The 19,760-nt window shown below is 40.0% G+C and overlaps 1 long non-coding RNA gene across 2 annotated transcripts in view; it reads right to left on the bottom strand.

The window, feature by feature from the left end:
• Nucleotides 1-12,195: 12,195 nt before the first annotated feature.
• Nucleotides 12,196-19,760, bottom strand: part of LOC133474988 (uncharacterized) — a 75,470-nt gene continuing 67,905 nt past the window's right edge. Inside the window, exon 4 of one of the 2 annotated variants that reach the window (XR_009787685.1) lies at nt 12,196-13,019. This is a non-coding gene — a long non-coding RNA (uncharacterized LOC133474988). The remainder of the gene's footprint in view (nt 13,020-19,760) is intronic. The other variant, XR_009787684.1, reaches the window with a different exon arrangement.

The raw sequence follows: 19,760 nt of genomic DNA, 5'->3' as shown, positions 1-19,760 counted from the left end.
CAGCGGAGCCCATTCTGTAACAAAATAAAAAGTAAAAGTAAAAAGTGAAAGCATCTGATTTCTTGGTACTGAAGTCCTGGTCAAGCAGAAATATGGACATTGGAATCTTTACATCAGCCCATTTAGGGAGCAAATGTGCTCCACGGTCATATTTGCTGTGTTGGTAATTCCACTAAAAACAAGGATAAAGCTTAATTTTATTGATTAACTTATTAATTTGAATTGATTCATCTATAACTGCTAAACGGTGCTCATCCCCTCATTCATACAATGGAATCTATAACTAGAAAGTGACATTTTAGCATTATAAGTAACTGTGCTATGCCAATTGCTCACAAAGCTGTTGGAGATGATTTTCTGTTGAATACAAAGGCTGACATCATAGGAAATACTATTCACATTGGTGGTAATCGCTTAATCAATTAATTGAATAATTTGGTCAGTTGTTATTATAATACAAGATTAGTAGTAGTCCAAATTATACGAACTCATTCAGGATTGTTACGATAAAGAAACTCAGTGTTACCTACAGTATCTCCATTGAGACCATGGAGAGATGACAAATGCAAACTGCCCTTATTTTAAACGTATTTAATTGTTTCACATTGCAGATCTGTGCCAGGGCATTGTTGCTTGAAGAATAAATTAGGTAATTCAATTAAAGCACTTTCCTATAAGACACATCATAAGTGATAGAGAATGACTCTAACCCAGGCCTCAACTCCATGCCCCCCCCCCCCCCCCCCCGCCTCCTATCACGTCGCTTGCCTGACAAATGGATAGCGAAGTATAATTGAAACACATTGCTGCCAGCGTAGGTCAATAACATCACTCTCTCTGCTCACCAGCACCAGATTAACAGACTATTTTATCTTCCCACAGCCTGTCCCAGCTTGACAGAGGGGAAGCATCAGCTGCTTATCCATAAAAGAGGCCGCTTATCTCAAAAATAAACAAATACATTAAGTGCAACTGCCGGCTGTCTGTCCAAACAGTTAAGGGCTACTTAGTTTAAGGCAAACATGGGGACAGTGTTTTATTTAACACAATCATGTGGGATGGAGCACTGCTGTCACTTCAAAAAGTCTACACAGACCCAGTCCAAGTGTCAAAAGGGCCAAATTCAGGATTAAGGTGTTGCAAATAAATAAATAAAACAAAAAATAATCAATCACCACCATCCCGCGTAAGCATCTAGATTTTACAATGTCAAAGTCAAAGTCATTCCCTGGCAAGTATTGAGCCCAAAACAGGGACGCAAACAGTACTAATTGTACTAAAGGATATTTTGACAAAACCGTCATTAGAGAAGATATACACTGTACGGTTGTGGAAATCAAATCGCCATTGTTTGTGTATGACAAACATTGAGGATTAATTATCTTAAGCACAAGTGTAATGTGAAGCTAAAATGGATGATTATATGTATTTAAGAGTAAGTATATCAAATCTGCCAGCTTAAACTCATTCGATTAACAAACAGCAGGGTTTATTAATTGTCAAGCGTAAAAAAAAAAAAAAAAAAAAGTGTATTATCTCCCACTTCACACTTTCATATAAATAAACTCTAAGTTAGGTTAATCACAATTCAATTATTAATTCAAGGTGTTCAGTTTTCCAAATAGTACAGAGGGATACTGTGAACACCAAACCACACTGAACTCCATAAGAATGACATGCACAAAGAATGATGGAGGAGATCGAGGGTCTCCTGTATTTATTTCGTAGCATGTGGCTGTTGGCCACAGTTAGGAGACAAATTTTATTCAAGTGGAGACTCTTGCCATGTACTGTATCACATTGACGCAGTGATGAAAACTCTATTCACTAATGAGCAACCACTCATTTACATCACTAATACGGTATCAGTTGGACACACTTGGCTGTGTCCTTTCATTTTATTTGAAAGATTTTTTTTTAGTCGACAATAATGTGATGAACGGTGAATCAAAATCAATGATGTCATTGATATTTTTTCAGCACAGTACAGTCCCCAACATTTTTTTTGCGCTAGGGACTGGTTTAACTTAAAGACATATTTCAACGGCCTGGCATAGAAATAATTCAAAACAAATTATTAAAAATACAACTCACCGTTACGCTGAATGCGGTCGCTGTAATTAGTGGGAGCCCTGCGCATGTATTTCTCTTCAACGGGGCAGCCAGTCTCATCATGTGTTCCATAGCATAGCGTGTTGTAAGAGGCGACGCCGTAGCCAGGCTTAAAAATCGTAAGTATATCTCTGTTTCACTGTTTCTATTACACTTGTGCTTTTGTTGCATTTGACGATGGACTTGCACATTCTGCAAGTGACCATGCTACCAGTCTCATTTTTGGTAAATTATTTCCACACGCTTGTCGCATAGTATTGTGCCAGTGCCGTACTATGATAAATGTTAGGACACAGTGTCATGACGTTGGTTCGTTTGATATGAATAAAGTTCTCTTTATCACACAGTTGATGGCCATGTATTATTGGACATAAGATTTTGGCAATGAAGACAGAGCGTCACTTCACGCCGCTGCCCTCGTTCGTCGCCGCAGGTCCCATGACCCCACTGCCGCTGGAATGAATCTTTCAAGACTAGCAGCGATTGGAATAGCCAAAGCTAGCAAGGTTAACCACTATTGTCATTCACAAACGGCTTATTCCAGTACTCTCAGACCCGCACAGACATATAAAAACTGTATTTTCTTGTTGCCCGGACATTTTGTAGCTCCACAGAGCGTTATAGTCCAGCAGACAGCAGCAGACGGGTGAGTCGAGGGCTCTTGGCCAATTGGAAGACAAGATACCAAAAACACGTGGTCAGTGGTTAGTCAAGGTTTAAATGTTGGTGAGGAGTAGTAAAGTCGACTCGCTGACTAATCGTTTCCAACCCTACCTTGTAGTACCTTTCTTGTTTTTTTCCCCCAATGAAAAAGTGTCAATAATGAGTCTAGGTTAGAAAAAGGGGTATAAATAAATTAATAATCAAACAGTAAGTAGCAGGCATGTCACACAAACAAAACAACACGTCTGCATGTGTTTTTGTTCAGGCTTGTAACATTCTGTCTCTGCATGTTCCCACACAGTACACAACAAATTAGCCAAGGGTGGATATTCAATTAAATCCTTTGTCAGGGATCTTTGTAGGAGCAGGACAGGATGCTCAGTACAGTAATCTGCGATGCAGAAAAAGGTGGCACTTCTATTGTGACTCTGACAAATGGAGATTATTTGCAGTCACAGATTAGGCTACAGTTGGGTTTGGAGATACTGTAAGATGTCAGCTACTACTATAGCTGGGGACCCTCTTCTCCCATTGCAAAGAATGCCTTTAATCATCTCCCTTTCACAATCAAGAAGCCATTTGACATTACTTCTCCACAAGCTACGCACTCAAGCCTTTCCTTCTTCCAACCAATAATGAAGGGGAAGGGTGAAAGCAAGAAGGCTATACTATTTAGATTCATTTTGGATATTATAATGTAGGTTCGGATGTCACAGATGAAAACATGGTCACTGTACCGTACTTTACATATTTTCCAATTTGCGTTTCAGTCACAGTAATTTCCAGCAAGAAAAGCTATTTGTCAAAGGACACTATTTAATTCATTGCTTGCCGCCTGGTTAACTGCAGGCCACAAGGCTGTGTCCTTCTTCTGTGTACTACACTATTTCATAGAATTTTATTGTTGAATCACAGCCTTGGCATTACCGCTTTCAGTTGATGAAATCATAAGTCTACACTTTGCACAGCGGTGACGTTAAAAGGAACCAAAAGAAGACTTGACGAGCATCCTTAAAACAATAAGGTAAAAAGTCTGATACTTTAAAAGTTATTGTTACGAGCAGAGTTGTATTGACTCGGTTTATATACATTGCCTGCACTAGAGCACAAACATTCATCTGTAACTGAAGGACAGCTTGTGTGCAACTTTGTAACAACAAACACTCAATTCATTCCAAGTATTCAAGGGCCATTCTTTCTGAATAGAAGGTTGCAGCATGTTTTCTAACCTCCAAAATATAAAATACCAGGACAGATTCAGGTGTTAGCATTTATGTTTCAAAAAGGAAGGTTCCTGCTACAGCTCAAGTGGAACATGACACCACACAAAATACTTGAAAATTTAGCCTATAAAGGCTGTTTATCAGATGTTTGCATTTGTAACTTTGTGTTTATACAGTGGGTACGGAAAGTATTCAGACCCCCTTAAATGTTTCACTCTTTTTTATATTGCAGCCATTTGCTAAAATAATTTAAGTTCATTTTTTTCCACATTAATGTACAGACAGCACCCCATATTGACAGAAAAAAACGGAATTGTTGAAATTTTTGCAGATTTATTAAAAAAGAAAAACTGAAATATCACACACCTAAGTATTAAGACCCTTTGCTCAGTATTTAGTAGAAGCACCCTTTTGAGCCAACAGTCTTTTTGTGAATGATGCAACAGGTTATTCCACCTGGATTTGGGGATCATCTGCCATTCCTCCTTGCTGATCCTCTCCAGTTCTGTCAGGTTGGGTGGTGAATGTTAGTGGGCAGCCATTTTCAGGTCTTTCCAGAGATGCTCAATTGGGTTTAAGTCAGGGCTCTGGCTGGGCCATTCAAAAACAGTCACAGGGTGGTTCTGAAGCCACTCCTTTGGTATTTTAGCTGTGTGCTTAGGGTCATTTTCTTTTTTTGAAGGTGAACCTTCAGTCCAGTCTGAGGTTCTGAGCACTCTGGAGAAAGTTTTCATCCATGATATCTCTGTACTTGGCCGCATTCATCTTTTCTTGGATTCCAACCAGTCTCCCTGTCCCTGCAGGTGAAAAACACCCACAGCATGATGCTGCCACCACCATGCTTTACTGTCGGGAATGTGTTGGACAGGTGATGAGCAGTGCCTAGTTTTCTCCACACATGCCAGTTAGAATTAAGGCCAACAATTTCTATCTTGGTCTCATCAGACCAGAGAATCATATTTCTCACCATCATCGAGTCTTTCAGGTGTTTTCCATGCGGGCTTTCATGTGTCTTGGACTGAGGAGAGGCTTCCGTCGGGCCATTCTGCCATAAAGCCCCGACTGGTGGAGGGCTGCAGTGATGGTTGACTTTAATTTTTTTTCTGTCAATATGGGGTGCTGTGTGTACATTAATGAAAAAAATGAACAAATGATTTTAACAAATGGCTGCAATGTAACAATGAGTGAAAAATCTAAGTGGGTCTGAAAACTTCATACCCACTGTATATAGAGAATGAGAATAACTCCATTATTTAGGAATACAGTCATCCTCGTATATTGCGGTTCACCTTTTGTGGGTTTACTGCATTGCAGATATATATATATATATATATATATATATTTTTTTTTTTTTATTTATTTTTTTTTTTAAATCATGCTTATATTATACGCTATATTGCAGGACTGTCCCGTGATTATTTTTCCCACACGGACAGCTACTGCAGAACAATAAGCATGAGCCAGGAGAAAAGAGTCAAGAATGTCCAAGGTTTGGGATTATTTCACACTCAATAAAAGAAGCTGAAGTGCAGTGTGTAACAGAACAGCAAATCTACGATCACCAACACAAGATTGGATGTTTGTTTGTTTATTTAAGTAATTAGGACAATGCACATTAATCAGCACATCATCAAAGAAAACATACACGTAAATACTTTATGCCAGGCTTAGCACAGTGGCTCAATTTCATCCGTTGTCCTAAAATGGACATCACAAAACACATGCATTAAAAACAACAAAGTACAACTACATAAAGTTACACAAAAGCACTTTAAACAAAAAATGAAACATTTTTAGGTAATTTATTATAGCCTACCACCGCTAGATAGAAGGAATTGTAATTCCTCCACCTGTAGGGTAGAGGGTTGCCGGTGCACTTTCAATCACTTTATAGAACAAAGATAACAAAATAAACAAGCACATATTCACACACGACCTACCACTTGCGCCAACTGAGCAGAGCCACTCAGTTAGCCAATTAACAACCAGCCAACGCTACACTGATTCACCGAGTCCGACATGACTCAACATGCCCAGCCCCGCCTTTTAAAGTCACACGCATTCAGTCAGTCACAGATACAGTACTGTAGAATGTGAAGATGGCAACCCAAAGTGGCAAAAATAATACCTGCCACTCACATGCATATATAATTGGTAATTTGCATTAAGCTTTAAAATATACAGTATAGAAATTTAAAAAATTAATATATTGTTGCTACTTTGCAGATTTCGTCTCTCACAGGGGTGGTCTGGAACGTAACCTCTGCGATAAACGAGGGATTACTGTAGTACCGATTTGGATTTGTGTGTGAGGAGGAAGGCGCAGGGTATTCTCCTGTAAAGTTTCACAAAAACTTCACAGTTCGAACAGCCATGATATGTAGCATCAGAGTAAAAGAAAAGAGAAGCAGTACCATGTTACAGGTCATTGTTTGTTAGCAAAGGTAATGCATAGTACTGAGCTTTATTTTACATTTCAATATTTAGTCACATTCTTTCTAGACAGATATGTGACAAGAATGCTAGGAAGTCAAGTGTGTGTGCATCTGCAATGCAATTCAAACTTATCCTCGCACTCCACCTTTGTTAATAATACTGGTTGTTTTAATGTTTAAAATTAACAGTCGTAAACTTAGGTCTAGACTTGAATGACAGTGAAAGTTAAAATATTATTTAAAATATTTCCTGTTAACTGCTAAATACTAAAGGTTTTTTGATGGGCAACAGATTGGTCGTGGACAAAGTTGACTAGGGTCCTCGAATGGATTGCTACTCCTGAGAGCAGTGCTTCTTAAAGATTTTACACCAAGTGCCACCATAATGACCAACATTAAAACACAGTCCCATAGTAGGCCCAAAATCATGTAGGTCTGATTCATAAAAGGTATACTTAATATTTTTTGTAAGCCACTAACATCATTCACAGTTTGAACAAAACACCGCACTTACTGTAAATACAGTATAGCAAATTGAAAAACTGTAAATAAACACTACAACTACAACAAACATACCACTAGTGGTACTCATACTACACTTTGAGAATCACTGCCAGAGGTTCCACAGTTATGTAAATTTCCCTACTTTTGTAGTAAATCATTAGTTATATCGTGCATAGTATTCACTGACTTTAAAACCCAATGTTAAGTCCACTGTACAAATAAAGAAGGAATAGGTCTTGGAAAAAAAAAACAATTATTTTAGCCCAGTAATTCTCACATTTAGCAGTTACCGTGTGCATCAAATTAACCTGTAAGCTAGCCACATTAAATCCTCCATGTTGGTATAATAAGACTGGAGGATTGTGCGGACCACCTCTTGCAGTCAGTGTTCAGCCACATCATCAAATACCTACACTATGTTCCCAGAAGGGTCTGCCAACAGCTGTGTCTTCTCAGGGTAACTGCCTATTCTCAATGTGCTGAAGCAAAAATTATTATTATCATTTAGATGCCCATTAATTGTGCAAGCATGGGAGGCTGCCAGCTGTTTACATAGAGGATGAAATAGCCACTCTTATTTATTGTGTCCTTAAACCCAAAATCAGTCTTCCTCTACCAGTCATAAAATATAAAAATAAACCTGTAAAATATGGATACGATGAAGAAGTGGGTAAATACAGAAAACACAAGAGTACCTGGTGGACCAATCTAAACATGCAGAAATGTATTCTCTTGACGGGGACGTTCATTTGGCGACTTCAAATAATGGCTCGATGTATTACAGATTTTCCAAATCCTCGGTGATATCAATAAAATAAAACAAAAGGCAAACAGAGAAAGAACATGACAAACAGTACAGAAAGTCTTGTCTTCTTTAGAATTTAAAATTCTGCAGAATACAATTACTTCCATTAGATTCCAGAATTAATTTGGAGTCAGCAGCCTTGAAACCCACCGAGTCATAACTTTGTACTGAAGTGAAACATGTTGTGGAACCATAAATGTATGACAGGTGCTCTGGAAATTTTAGATGGCTTGAACCAGGCCCCAGTTCACCTCACCAAACATTAGCATGAGACCTTCAATTTGCAAATACCGTCTTGTAAATGGAAAACACACCATCGTGGAGCCAAGTCCTTCTCACAGCACCACACTCTTATTTCCAAATGCCTAGAATCCCACTCAGCAACTATTCATTGCTTGGGTCATTAGTTTACCTTTGACCCTTTCCTCAGCTGGCTCGATTACAGAGCTGGACCCTGTCTTACTTCTGCTGAGCTCGCTCAGACAGTAATTGTAAGTAGAACTGAATCTTCAAACCAAGAGCACAAGAAATGACAAATGAATTCTGAAACCGATAATTATTCTAACACTTACCCCCTGCTATTATATTAGTCTATTATCACTTCAGCATTAGAATCATGCAGAATGCTGTGACCATTTTTATCCAGTCTTGTTGACTCGCCCCCCGCCCAAAAAAAAAGAGAGAAATAACATCACAGGACAGATAGCATCCATTTTGCAGGGAGTAATCCCACCACCTCCGGTTGTATCACTCATTCAATTTCAGCCAGCAGCTACAACAAACATTACACAGTGCATCAAGATTACCAATGAGAGGCATAACATGGGAAAGGAGACTGAAAAAAGGCTTTATCCATCATGTCATGATGTCCAAGTTATTGTGACAGATCAGATTCACTGCTATGAGTGTGTATGAAGGCATATGCGGGTGTTTATTTTACTTTGTGACCGCCAGTTTAAGATGCACACTGCAGTCTCTTTAAATAATAAATACATAAAGCTACAATATGTATTAATTCTGTCTTAAAACAACTTAAAATTATGTTGGTGGTGCTCCATTCTGTGTTATTTTTTGGGAAATTGGATCACTTGGTTTTGTGGTCTGTATTATTGGTGTACCGGACACCTATCGGATCGTTCACACTTGTCGACACTTAGCATTACTGTTCAATTGTGTGAAAGTCAGCACAGCGGGAGCAGGTAATTAACGTGTCTGCCTCACAGTCGAGAGGTTTGGGGTTCAGACCTTCCTGTGTGAGGTTTACATATTCTCCCGGCTTGCCTGTTTGCTTGTTTTTGTTTTTTTAAATTCCCAGGTACTCTAGCTTCGTCCCATATTCCAAAAACATGCATGTTAGGTTAAGGGAAGACTTAATTGTCTATTGGTGCGACTGTGGTTGTTTGTCTATACGTTTCCTGCGATTGACTGGCAACCAGTCCATGAGGATAAGCGGTACAGAAAATGGATGGATGGATGATTATCCCAAATAAAGTTCGGATGGTCTAGTTGAGCCTGGAGGTGGGGCTCGAAGGTGAGTGCTTGGAGGCCCCATGGGTGCAGGCCCGGCCGGGCACAGCCCGAAAGGGTAACGTGGGTCCCCCTTCCCATGGGTTTACCACCTGTGGGAGGGGTCATAGGGGTAGGGTGCAGTGCGAGCTGGGCGGTGGCCGAAGGCAGGAAACTTGGCGATATGATCCCTGGCGATAGAAGCTCGCTCTAGGGACGTGGAACGTCACCTCTCTTTCTCGTCACCCTTTTTAGTGTCCTTGGAGGGGGTGCTGGAGAGGGCTCCCGCTGGGGACTCCATCATTCTGCTGGGGGACTTCAATGCTCATGTGGGAAAAGACAGTGAGACAGTGGAAGGGCATGATTGGGAGGAACGGCGACCCCGATCTGTGCTAATCACAGATTGTCCATAACGAACACCATGTTCAAGCATGAGGTTGTACACACGTGCACTTGGCACCAGGACACCCTAGGCCGCAGTTCGATGATCGACTTTGTGGTCATGGCATCTGACTTGCGGCAGCATTTCTTGAACACTCTGGTGAAGAGAGGGGCGGCGCTGTCAACTGATCACCACCTGGTGGTGTGTTTGCTCCGATAGTGGCGGAAGATGCCGGTCTGACCTGGCAGGCCCAAATGTATTGAGGGTCTGCTGGGAACGTCTGAAGGAGTTTCAACTCCCACCTACGGCAAAATTTCACCCATATTCAGGGAGATGCGGGGGACATTGAGTCCGAGTGGACCATGTTCCGCGCCTCCATTGCTGAGGTGGCCGACCGGAGCTGTGCCTGTAAGGTGGCCGGTGCCTGTCGTGGTGGCAACCCCTGAACCTGTTGGTGGACACCAGCAGGGAGGGATGCTGTCAAGCTGAAGAAGGAGTCCTATCGTGCCTTTTTGGCCTGTGGGTACTGGCTGGCAGCTGACGGGTACTGGCTGGTCAAGCGGAATGCAGCTTTGGTGGTCACTGAGGCAAAAACTAGAATGTGGGAGGAGCTCGTTGAGGCCATGGAGAAAGACTTACTGACGACTTCGAAAAAATGAAAAGAAAATGGATGGATGGATGGTCCAGTAGGCTTTACCTGACATGTTTGCTTTGCCTTGCTAACACTGGTATTTGGAACTGTTCATAATTCCCTCCACGTTTACTCAGGCCCAAGTTCTAGCTGAAGAAAAATAGTCCCTAAGCATTAAGCCACCAATGCCACGCTTTACTATATATACTGTATGGTGTTCTTTTGGTAATAAGGAGGGTTGTGTTTGCGTCAAACTACGTTTTGAAATTATGGTCAAAAGGTTCAAGCTTGATTTCATCGGACCACAACGCATTTTCCCACATTTTTGTTTTGCATTTTTGTAAAATGTAGCTGGGCTTGGATGTTTTTCTTTGTAAGGCCCCCCTACACCATAGACCAGACATATGAAGAAGATGGGAGATTGTTGTCACATGTACTAAACAGCGTATACAACGCCAATTCCAATGAAGTTGGGACACTGTGTTACACAAATAAAAACTGAATACTATGATTTGTAAATCATGTTCAACCTATATTTAATTGAATACAATACAAAGACAAGATATTTAATGTTCAAACTGATAAACTTTATTGTTTTTAGCAAATAATCATTAATTTTAACACGTTGCAACACGTTCCAAAAAAGCTGGGACAGGGTCATGTTTACCACTGTTACATCACCTTTTCTTTTAACAACATTCAATAAACGTTTGGAAACTGAGCACACTAGTTGTTGAAGCTTTGTAGGTGGAATTCTTTCCCATTCTTGCTTGATGTACAGCTTCAGCTGTTCAACAGTCCGGGGTCTCCGTTGTCGTATTTTACGCTTCATAATGCGCCACACATTTTGAATGTGAGACAGGTCTGGACTGCAGGCAGGCCAATCTAGTACCCGCACTCTTTTACTACGAAGTCACGCTGTTGTAACACGTGCAGAATGTGGTTTGGCATTGTCTTGCTGAAATAAGCAGGGGCCATCCATGAAAAAGACGTTGCTTGGATGTCAGCATATGTTTCTACAAAACCTGTATGTACCTTTCAGCATTAATTGTGCCTTCTCAGATGTGTAAGTTGGCACTAACACAGCCCCATACCATCACAGATGCTGGCTTTTGAATTTTGCGTCCATAACAGTCCGGATGGTTCTTTTCCTCTTTGGCCCAGAGGACATGACGTCCACAATTTCCAAAAACAATTTGAAATATGGACTCGTCGGACCACAGAACACTTTTCCACTTTGCATCAGTCCATCTTTGATGAGCTCGGGCCCAGAGAAGCCGGCGGCATTTCTGGGTGTTGTTGATAAATGGCTTTTGCTTTGCTTAGGAGAGTTTCAAGTTGCACTTACGGATGTAGCGCCGAACTGTATTTACTGACATTGGTTTTCTTAAGTGTTCCTGAGCCCACGTGGTGATATCCTTTACACATCAATGTCGGTTTTTGATGCAGTGCCGCCTGAGGGATCGAAGGCCACGGGGATTCAATGTTGGTTTTCGGCCTTGCAATTCAGGGAAGCTCCTTTTATACCCAATCATGGCACCCACCTGTTCCCAATTGGCCTGTTCACCTGTGGGATGTTCCAAACAGGTGTTTGATGAGCATTCCTCAACTTTCTCAGTCTTTTTTGCCACCTGTCCGAGCTTTTTTGGAAAGTGTTGCAGCCATAAAATTCTGAGTTAATGATTATTTGCTAAAAACAAAGTTTGAACATTAAATATCTTATCTTTGTAGTGTATTCGATTAAATATAGGTTGAACATGATTTGCAAATCATTGTATTCTGTTTTTATTTTTGTTTAACACAACGTCCCAACGTCATTGGAATTGGGGTTGCACTTGCGAGAGATTCCTCGCATATTTTCTGCACTTGATGATGACTTTCTTCACTGTGTTTTATGTTCTATTTAATGTCTATTTGTTTTCTACCCTTCTCCTTACTGATACTTTGAGCAATGAGATCCTTCTGATGCTGTGGAAGCTCTCTGCGGACCATGCATGGGTTGTGCTGTAAAGAAGTGACTACAACATTTTTGGGAAAAGTCTACTAGAACATCTTTATTAGGAGTTAATCAGAGGTACTTTAAATGGTGGAAGGTGTGTGTTCGCATATGATTTGTTATTTCTGAACACAGCCAAATTCCCAGTTACAAGAGGTTGTTCACACGTGTGCAACCACATTATCTTCGTTGTTTATTGCTACTTCCCCCCAGAATTTTTTTTAACACATTAATGGTTGAACATGTTTTGAAGTGACTGATTTCTCATTTTTCTATATCACAAAAACCTGGCATTTGAACAGGGTTGTGTAGACTTAAGTATGTGTCCTGTGATTGACTGGCAACTAGGGTGTACCTGCCACTCAACCAAAATCCTGCAATACTTCCAATAATGTGGACAAAATGGGTGCTTCCATTGGTAGATCAATTGTAGGATACTTGGCGTCCTCCCACTGGGAGCCTCAGTTTGGTTGAGCAAGTATCAGACTGCCTCTTAATAGTGAGAACTGTGGTTTGTTCCACTGACTCAGGCCTCTCTCCCTTATAACACAAGGTCCACTCCACATAACTGACCATAATTCAACCCATTTGGCAGTTTGAGGTCCCAGAGGTCTGGGGATAAAATGTTTGGAGGTACCTAATGACAGACAAAAGGGCCAGATGAGGGCACTTCTTCCTAGAGCTCCACAGGATACCATTTCCAAAGCAGATCCTGGAAACAACGTCCATCTTTTAGCGAAAGAGCAAGAGGAACAGACAGGCCTAAAGGAGAAAGACAGAGAAACAAGAGAACATCGGATGATTCACATCGAAAAGGAAGTCATCTTTGGATATGTATAGCACAGATGCCATATCTCTTCACTCAAATCTCCATTCAATACGCAATACAGTGCCTACTTTTATTTTATTAGTTGAACATGATACTGTGCCACTTGAATAAGGGTGGTGACTCCTATTAGACTACTATTTGTGACATACAACACAGACGTGAAAAGCAAAATTTTGAAAATCCAAGTTAAAAGGGATGTTTGGAGTTTTAAAACTGCTAGCAAGGTTTAAACGTAGCCTCACTTCACAAACCACCTGCTCACCCCCCACCACCCCAGAGTCTCCGACCTGTCAGCGAATGGACGGCAAATTTTTTATTAATAGCTTCTCTCTGGTTGTTGTTCTTCGAGTGTGATGTTTCTTTACATAAAATCTAATCTAATCTGGCCAGACAGGGATGATTTCACAGATATTTTACGAATGTACTACTGTTTGGGGGTCACTGATAGTGTAGTGGTACACTCGCCTGACTTTGGTGCGGACAGCATTGGTACAGTTCCCACTCAGTGACGGTGTCAATGTGAGTACGAATGGCTGTCCGTGCCTATATTTGCCCTGCGACTTACTGGCGACCAGTTCAGGGTGTAGTCCGCCTTTCGCCCGAAGTCAGCTGGGCTAGGCTCCAGCGCACCACGACCCTAACCAGGATGAGCGGTGTTGAAAATGGATGGATACTAGTGTTAGGTTTGTACTGAGTTTTAACAGATATGACAGTTTTGTTTTTAATTGCAAAAGTGAAAAGATTCCATATTCCAATTAAACTAAGAAAATATATTTAATGCGCCTATTTTTCATGTTGAAATTATGTTTTACACGAAATTTCGCGCCTCAAAATACACAGTCTGGATCAGATTCAGATGACACTTGGTGTGAGCCTGTACAGATTTGACAGTCATCCATTATAATAGACTTCATCAAATATATATTTAATTTAATTGTATTTGACTTCATCAGCGTATTATTTTTTTATTTATTTAAAACTTGACAGATCTTTCCGAGATTTATTCCTTTATGTAGTTAATAAATTATCATGATAACATCCACAATTTGTAGATTCTCAATTTGTTTTTATTTTAACTTATTTCACATCATTAAAAGATGGATTGTCTCCAAAATTTCATGGAAACAGATAACTATGCATCATAAGCTTCAGCTCCAGCAGGAATGAAATAAGGTGTTCAACAGAATTTTAAATGAGTTCCGTCATAGTTCTTTTCTGGTGCATTCAAATAAGAAGGGTCTGTGGGCTTTCAACGGTAAAATCCACAACCACAGTGGGTATTTGGGGTTCTAGGGTGTTATGTCACCTAGAGGGTATTAATTGAGAAGTGGAAGGAAAAAGTGGCATGGGACCAAGATGGGGCACAGTCTGTGCTTGTTAAAAATAAAAAGTTTTTTTTTTTTCTTCTTTTTTTTGTAAAATGCAGTCTGGGCATGTTAGGGATGTGTCTTCGTGTGATAGAGGGAAAAGATTGTGTTAAATGTGAGGGGTGTCTTTGTATCGTTGCTAGGTCTCTTTGTAAATGAGGGAGAGCGCCTCTGACCCCAAGTTGGAGTTTTCTCGCTGCACAATTAAATGGTGTTGACGCATGAAAATGAATAATCAATCTGCTTTATTATCACTGATGTGAAAATTACTTGTACTGGTGAAAAGAGAACATTGGAATATTTCTTCATGCTCATGGAAGCCTTCAACAGTTACTGTATGTGCATCAAATTAATTTATTTTGCATTTCATAAATTTAAACGATATTGATAGGCATCTGTAACTACATGCTTTCCCATAATGAGATATATTTTGTTTGGAATCATTATATTGTATTAAAGCATGGCGCATGGGGGAGACTTTCGATTCAAATTAGACAAATATTGTGTGCTAGTTTTGTGATATACATCTGATGTGAAGGTTAATTATTGGCTACACTTTTGTCGCAACTGTGCTGCAGTGCAATCAGCACTGTAAGAAAATAAATGGGTCAAAAAGCCAAACCCTGATTAAAATCACAGTAATTATAGTGCAGCTTCAGCTCTGATTTAGTGGGTTTTCCAACATCTGTCCTTGTCAAGAGGAACACATGAATGAAAACAGACATGAAGCCGCTGAGGTATTTGATGGGCCAGCACGTGTGTTATGCTTGTATGATATAATGTACACACAAACACCCATAGTCATAGCCACAAATATGGCTTCGGTCTACCCCTTTGCAATTTTAACAGCTGTGTTGTGGTGACAATAGGGTTCCTGTTCTAGCTCATCCCAAATGTGTTTGAGGGTGTTGACGTCAGGACTCTCTGGGGCAGTCAAGTTTTTCTCATCTACACCAAAATCCACCCAACAATCAAAAAAACATTACGTGCTTCCACAAACTGTTACCATAAAGTTGGAAGCATACAATTGTCAGAAGTGGCTTTGCATGTTAAGGCATGATACAGTGGTACCTTGAGATACGAGTTTGATTTGTTCTGTGAAACCGCTCGTAACTCAAAACGTATCTAAAATCATCTTTCCCCATTGAAATGAATGGAAATCGATTCCAGCCTCCCTCAAAAAGTGAAACAAAATATTTGTAAATGTGTTTTTAATATGAAAATAACAATCTATAATTTTATTTTATAAAAACATATAGTACTGCCATAATTAAATAGAACGTAAAGAATTAAACACGTTTTCCAAATGTTTTTCTTCAACTCAATGTGATGCTCCTCCTGGTGTGTGTGCATGGCAACCTGGAGGCACTATAATACGGATACACCGTATGGAGCCAGTCAAACCTTCTTTGTTAGCCAAATCAATATTAGTTATTCTTGGCAGAGGATAAGGAATATATGCCTGCTGTGAGTACTGTTTCTATCTGTTTACCTGTGTTGCTCCACCGCTTGTGTTCAAATATCCATTGTTTAAAGGTTTATACCATTGCCAGATGCTATTTGCTAGCCTGTCTATGGCATTTTGTATTGTTTGTTAGCATTAATCTAAAGAGACTTTCCTGAGGGAAAACTTTGGTTATTTTAAATACACACCATGTAATTCTCTTTGTTCTATGTTTAGCTTGAGAGTAAACCAACTGGGAGTGGCAATAAAAAGCTTGAAGCGTCGTTTTTGAGGAATTGTTCAGTATCTGCCAAACTGCTGCTTGTTGTGAAGTGAGTTCAGTTGAGTTCACTGCAACCATAAAGCGCTCGTATTTCAAATTTTTGCTCGCAAGTCAAAGCAAAAAAAAAAAAAAACAAACAAACAAAAAAATCAGCCGAACAATGGCTGCTATCTCAAATAAAAAGGTCCTGAGGCCTATGTTGTATTCTGTGTCCCTGAACTGTCAGCTTTAGCCAACATGCAGCAGGTACTGTAATTTTCCAACAAGATGGGGCCCCAACATATTATTTTCATGAAGTTTGTGCGTTCCTGGATGAAAAGTTGTTGGATTGGTGCATTGGTCGTCATGGTCTCGTGGAATGGGCTCTCCGTTCACCTGATCTCACAGGTCATATGATTTTTCTTGTGGGTTTACATCAAGTCTAAAGTAAATGGAACAAGGGATCTCGGGATCTCCCAACGCTTAAAGAAGGCATGAGAAACTCATGTGCTTCAGTGACCCCTGAAATGTTGTCGGATGTTGGTCAGGCATCTGTGAAACAGTGGCTTGATTGCTATGAAAAAAGGCGTTGCACACATCCAGGGGTATCACTGACTTATGGATGAATATTCCAAATCAAAGATGGCACCACATATATTCTCAGTTAATGTAGGTTTTACCCTGTGAATTTAATAAACTTATGTTTCAATTAATTTTTCAATGAACAATACAAAACCATGAGTGACATTTGAAACACCCTGTATTAATGTCAAGTAGTTTGACCATGAAACAAATTAATTGCACTGGCAATCATTTGCAAAGGCATAATTGCATTTCCTATGGGGAAAAATATGTTGTTTAGTATTCAGAGGTTATACAGAATATGCCTGTGTGGCTAGAGAGAAAAAAAAAAACATACAACTTTATTTCCGAGGTTGCATTCCATGGCACAAAACCACCATGCAAACAAATCAGACCCAGTCAAATTCCTAAATCTGACCTTGCTCCCTCTGACATATAGTTTGTATCGGTTAACATGTGTAATACCACAAGCAATAGATTTTCATTTTATACTACCCTTTTTGCCCAGGTTTATTAGACGTCGATGGGCAAAATAATATCCGTGCCATTTAAACATGAAATCAATATGTTGCGAAATGGCGGGAGAAAAAACATAATTGTAAAGTGGATATTGACGACTTAATGTAATTTAGACTTGCTAGTACAAGACAGATTGGAGCAATGTTTATACAGCAAGCTGGCGGTGGAGAAATGATACAGCAGCTGTTGTTGTTATAACGTGCGTCCATCATGCTATCGTTCTACTACTCCCTTTGTCCTCCTCATCTATATAGTTGTCCATCACTTCCTTAAAAAAAAGGTTGGCTTCATTTTCACAGCAACCTGACAGTCTTAACACAACGATACAGTCTAATTAGAGTTGCATCTGTCTCGCAGGTTATTTGTGTTGGGACATAAACAATAGCACTAATGCAGCTACAAGAGAAAGAACAGCAGGGTGTGGTAGACTGTGCAACAGCATGTGAACAAGATTTTGGGGAGTAGGTCACAAGAAAAAGAACGTAGCAACGTAGCAACAGTGAGATGTGTCATAGTACCTAGTTAAAGTGTGGGTGTCAAGCTTACATACAGTCAGCCAAGCGACGCAGCGGAACATGACTGAAGTAGACCATCATGAAAAAAATTACAGTAGGCACTACACACTCATTACCGTCGACTCTACAACACACCCTGAGCGATGAAAGCACCACACATCTACAGACAGACATGTATCAGGTTTCGAGGTTCCGCGTATAGTATACTGTATGGTATATATATATTTTTTTTTTATTGAACCACAAAAACATGGCGCAATTGCCAAGTAAGAAGTGGATTGCCACAAAGCGAGGAAAGAGAGGAAATGGGCAATGATAAAAGAGAGTGTGTGGATATTCCGAGAGGCTTTTGGCAATGATTGATCACACCATTCACTGACTGCAACCTTGCATTTCGGCGACAGAGATTATCCAAACGTTGCTTTCTAGCTGCAGGTATATATAAAATTTTAATATAGTTGAGTATGACAGCAAAACCAAACATATCTACTGTATACTGTACATACTGTATTGGTACGGCATGGTGGTGCCACAGCGGACACCAGCCACCTAGGTCTCGCTTACGCTATGAACCCTGAAAAAAAAAAAATCTGTGTTTTTGATTGATTGTAACATCTGCAATGTTCCGACAGCATTCACCTGTGATTAAAATGATTTGCAGCAAAGCCAATGGCCAAAGGTCAGCCTCTCATACGCACACCGCAACGGTTCAGTCGGTTTCAGCGTTGCTCGGTGTGTTGCCGGCCTAAAATTAATATTAAGATGTGTTAGTTATTCCAAGTTCCACCCCTGAAACGTACTAAGATGGCATAAATGTGATGATCACAGAGCTGAAAAAGCAACTGTCGTAAAGGGAGAGAGTTGTCCTAGAGCTGCTCATTACAATATGGCTATGTCAATCTTCTTTTCCTTTCGGCTTGTCGCCACAGCGTGTCATCCTTTTCCATGTAAGCCTATCTCCTGCTTCCTCCTCTCTAAAACCAACTGCCCTCATGGCTTCCCTCACGACATCCATCAACCTCATCTTTGGTCCTCCGCTATACAATAGGGCTATGTCAATAATAACAATAAAAGAAGAATGCTTACATTCTGAGGAGTAATCAGAATTTCTCATCAGAATCATCTTTATTTTCCAAGTATGTCAAAAACACAAGGAATTTGTCTCCGGTAGTGAAGGTCAAAGTCAAAGTGAAGCTTGAGAGAACATGATTTGTGTTTGTTTTACTGTGAATGTTGGTTGTTCCTTTTACATTTAACAATGTTAAAATGATTATTAAAGCATTTCCTGCACAGTAAATAATGTTTTTATGAACAGATTATTTCTATAACCTTTAGTTTAGTTTTTATGAAAATCAATTCTAAATCCAATCAAACTAAATCGGATTGTGCTTGATTTTATTGTTTAACCATAATTGGTAAAAAAGATAAATTCTCCTTTGCATTTTTATGATGTGCTTGAGGAAAAATGTAATTGATGGCATAATTTTCAAACTATCTAAGTTTCCAACTGAAGCCCTCAGAGTTTACACTCTACAGTCATGATTCCCACTTTCCATCTATATTAGGAAAATAATGTTGATGAAAGATGCCTTTTAATTTTCAGCTCACCATCAGTCTGACATGTGCAGCTGATGAATCGCCACAGGATGTAATACATCATTTGCAGATTTCCTACCATTTTTGATTATGTTGGGATGACCGGGCTTAGTCAGACTCATTACTTTTGGGGAGCCGATTGAAAGCACGTCCAGGCAGGTTCTCTGTTATTGTCATTATAAACACCCCAGCGCCAGCTTCCGCGCCGCTGTAAAATTATCACCTCAAAATTCATACACTGGGACACCAGAGTTCGCACGTGGATACAGGAAGAACAAATATATCTTTTCGATATCATAAATGCTGGGGTCATTCATTTCTTGTCCTGGGCCGGGTATTAGGACAGAAAAAACAAACAGGATTCTAACCCAGAAAAAACAAACAGGATT

Source organism: Phyllopteryx taeniolatus, chromosome 3 (assembly GCF_024500385.1).
Source record: "Phyllopteryx taeniolatus isolate TA_2022b chromosome 3, UOR_Ptae_1.2, whole genome shotgun sequence".
Lineage (NCBI taxonomy): Eukaryota > Metazoa > Chordata > Actinopteri > Syngnathiformes > Syngnathidae > Phyllopteryx > Phyllopteryx taeniolatus.
Note: the sequence above shows the minus strand (reverse complement) of the source record. Positions and strands in the feature narration are given on the sequence as shown.